Source organism: Arachis ipaensis, chromosome B6 (genome assembly GCF_059453495.1).
Source record: "Arachis ipaensis isolate K30076 ecotype BB chromosome B6, ASM5945349v1, whole genome shotgun sequence".
NCBI lineage: Eukaryota > Viridiplantae > Streptophyta > Magnoliopsida > Fabales > Fabaceae > Arachis > Arachis ipaensis.
In genome coordinates, this window is record NC_142441.1 from 117,633,457 (window position 1) to 117,637,611 (window position 4,155).

Below are 4,155 nucleotides of genomic sequence, written 5' to 3' on the forward strand. Positions count from 1 at the left end.
TTTCTGAAGGGTTTGGGTTGCGTGTTGATGCAACACCTGAATGTGGTGGCTTACGCATCGCGTCATCTGAGACCGCATGAGGTGAATTATCCAACTCATGACTTGAAATTGGCGGCGATTGTGTTTGCATTGAAGATTTGGAGACACCACTTGTACGGAGTGATGTTTAGCATCTTTTCTGATCATAAGAGTCTAAAGTACATCTTTGATCAGAAGGAACTAAATATGCGTCAGAGGAGGTGGATGGAATTGCTAAAAGGACTATGACTTTGAACTGAGTTATCATCCCGAAAAGGCAAATGTAGTAGCAGACGCTTTGAGTCGGAAGTCCTTGACAATAGCTTGGATGAGAATCAAGGAAGAGGAGCTAGTGGAGAAGATTGTGGATCTTAAGTTGGAGATTGGTGAAGATGCCGGAAGACCTTGCTTAAATCAGTTACAAATCTCAAGTGACTTTAAATCTGAACTCCTAAAGACTCATCAAAACGATGACGTGTTACCAAAGGTGTTGCTAGCTATCGAACAAGGGAAGCAACGGAGAGTGTCATGGGATCAAGATGGATTGTGGAGATTCAAGGGTAGGATCATTGTGCCGGATGTTGGGACGTTACGGCAAGATATATTGAGAGAAGCGCACAAGAGCGGATTTTCTATTCACCCTAGAAGTACGAAGATGTATCACGATCTGAAGACTATGTTCTAGTGGCCTGGTATGAAGAAGGATGTGGCAGAACATGTCTCAAAGTGCCTGACGTATCAGAAGGTGAAGATAGAACATCAAAAACCATCGGGGATGCTGCAGCCACTTGAAATTCCTCAGTGGAAGTGGGAAGGAATAGCGATGGATTTTGTGACAGGTTTACCGAGGACTAGGTCGGGATTTGATGCGATTTGGGTGATCGTGGATTGCTTAACCAAATCTGCTCATTTTCTACCTATTCGAGTAAACTATTCTATGGAAGAGTTAGCAAGGTTGTATATAAAGGAAATAGTAAGGTTGCATGGTGTACCGTCGAGCATAGTGTCGGACCGTGATCCCCGATTCACTTCAAGATTTTGGGGAGCTTTCCAAAGAGCTTTCGGTACGAAGCTATGTCTTAGTACGGCGTATCATCCACAAACAGATGAACAGTCAGAAAGGACTATTCAGACGTTGGAAGATATTCTGAGAGCGTGTGTTTTGGATCAACCCGGAAGTTGGGACCGCTACATGCCATTGGTGGAGTTTGCGTATAACAATAGCTTTCATGCTAGAATTGGAATAGCTCTGTATGAGGCTTTGTATGGACGGAAGTGCCAGTCTCCACTATGTTGGTATGAATCTGGCGAATCAAGTGTATTGGGTCCAGATGTGGTAGCAGAGACTACGGAGAAGATTAAGAAAATACGAGAAAGGATTTTGACTGCTCAGAGTCAACAAAAGAATTATGCGGACCAGAGAAGGAAACCATTAGAGTTTGAAGTGGGGGAACATGTATTTCTAAAAGTTACACAACAACTGGGATTGGAAGAGCAATCAAGACCAAGAAGTTGAATCTGAGGTATATAGGACCGTTTGAGATCCTAAGGCGATTCGGACCGGTGGCATATCAAGTTGCCTTGCCACCTCACCTATCTAACCTACATGACGTATTCCACGTGTCACAACTCCGTAAGTACACGTCGGATGAGGCTCATGTGTTAGAACCTGAGTCGGTCGAGTTGAGGGAAAACTTGACTTTTCAAGTGACACCGGTGAGAATTGACGACACCAGTGTAAAGAAGCTGCGAGGGAAGGAAGTTTCTTTGGTTAAGGTTGCTTGGAAGTGAGCAGGAGTTGAAGAGCATACTTGGGAATTGGAGTCTAAGATGCGAAAGGATTATCCCGAACTTTTCTCAGGTAATGCAAATTTTGAGGGCAAAATTTCTTATTTGGTGGTGAGAATGTAAGAACCGCAATTAATCGAACCGGTTAATTAAGTGGTTAAATTGCCCAAATTTGATTCCGAAAATTTGTAGTGAGAATTTGAGGTTTTAAACATCATTTTTGGACTCAGTGGGTCTTTCCGAGTCAGAAAATGTGTCTTCTACGAAAAACCGTGAATAACCGCCAACCGACAATTGAACCGATTCAAGTCTGCCAGGTGCTGCTCGAGAGAAAGTTAGTCAAAAACCTTAGAAAAATATTAGAAATGGAAAACCGGACGTTAATTTTAAAGGTTTGGCTTGAAGTTGGGCTAAACGAGCTAAAAACGCTAAGGGTTGAACCGAGCCCAAGTTGGGTCCAAGTCCAACATATATAAAGGTTCATTTAACCCTAACCTCATAAACACACACACACACTTCAGAAATTGACAAAGGGAGAAGAGGAAGAAGAAAACACTATTCACCTCAATCTTCCCAAGCTCATATCTTGAGCTATAGAGCTCCGATTTACGTGCTGTCAACAGCTACGCGTTCCTTGCGAAGATCTCTACAAAACCCATGTAAGAAACTAGTAACAAAAATTCAAAATCTTCGCAGTTCCTCTCGTGAAAATTTTGGGTACCTAGGGCTTGTGATTAAGTGAGTTTTTGTGATTCTTGATGTTTAGGTTCACTCTAATCCTTGCTTAGCTTTGGATTTTGACATCCAAATCTGTGAAGAAGGTAAGAAGCTTTGAAATCTTATGAACTTTTGATTTATGTTGAGCCCTAGGTTGATTTTTTGTGATTTATATGTATATAGCTTGTTTATTGTGAGTTTGGAGCTTGTTGGTGCTTGTTGGAGCTACATTGGTGGTTGGATTTTAGTTGAAAGCTCAATTGGTGCATAAAGAGAATTGGCCAAGGTATGTTTTGGTTTTCTCTTTGTAGTATATAATATTCATGGACACTTAGGCTAGTGACCCATAGGATAGGATTGGATTTGAATGGTTGATGAGTTGTTGGATGTTATTGTATGATGATGTTTGATGAAATGATGACTTTTGAGTTGATATTGATGATTAATAGTGATATGATGAGGATGAATGACTTGTGAAGTTGAGTACTGGATTATGTTGATAAATGTGATATTGGTGTTGATCGATTGGTAATGTAGTTTGAAAATTGTTAATGAAGTTTGATATATGAGATATATTGATGTTGATGTGTGGATGAGGAGGGGTGAAGGAAAAATGTGGCAATTTTAGGGTAATATGACATAGAGAGTTGAGTTTGATGAAAAGTGGAGTTTGGAATGGTTTGGTTTGGTTTTGGTTATGTTTTATAAAGGAATTGTGGAAATTGTGATTTTGGGAAAAAGTTGAATTTTGGTAAACTTTGTCCGATCATGACTTTTGGCTCGATTTCCAAAATTGGTTGAAATTTACTTAGAATTAAAGATCTTTGAAAACCCTTTAAATTGATATAAAGTTTGCAAAATTTGGAATTTTGTGGAGGAAGTTATGATAATTCAAAGTTGGTGTTGAAAATTTGAAAATTCTGCAAAGTTTCAGCATTCTGAATTTTCTGGTATATGCGCACGCACAGTCTTCTGCGCATGCACACTCTGCGAAAATTGTGACCTGTGCCTACGCACAGACCTGTGCGTCCGCACACGCGGAGGCAGGCGCTCTGCTTGCAGCGCTGGCACAGCTTGTGCGCGTGCACACCAATGGAAAATTGCAACCTGTGCGCACGCACACGTTGGGGAGGTTTGGAAGGCAGTGGTGATGGAATCGCATGGCGGGTCGGTTGGTGAAGGCTGTGGAACAGCGATGTTTGATTAGAGTAGAAATTTCCTAAGATAGATTACCCTTTTATGGTACTACGGTTTAAGTTGTATTAAGGAATTACATATTATGCTGATTTGGTTTAGAATGCTTTAAGTTTGAATTCTTGTGATGGATATGGAGTCTAGGATTGCCTTTGGCATCCCGGGGTCTTATATCCTACATCACTGGACACTGTTACCATATTGAGAACCTCCGGTTCTCATACCATATTTCTATTGTATTTTTTAGATGCAGGTCGCAACCCACCTCGGTGAGTTGTCTGGTTGGTGATAAAAGCAGAGGATCCGGATACTTCTTTTGAGTCCTTGATGTATTTGGAATATGTCTCTCACTTTTGTATTTTGTTTCACCTAGAGGCCTGTATTTGAGAGAACAAAACTTGTATAAGCTGTTTTTCTTACTGTCTGGTTTCATATATG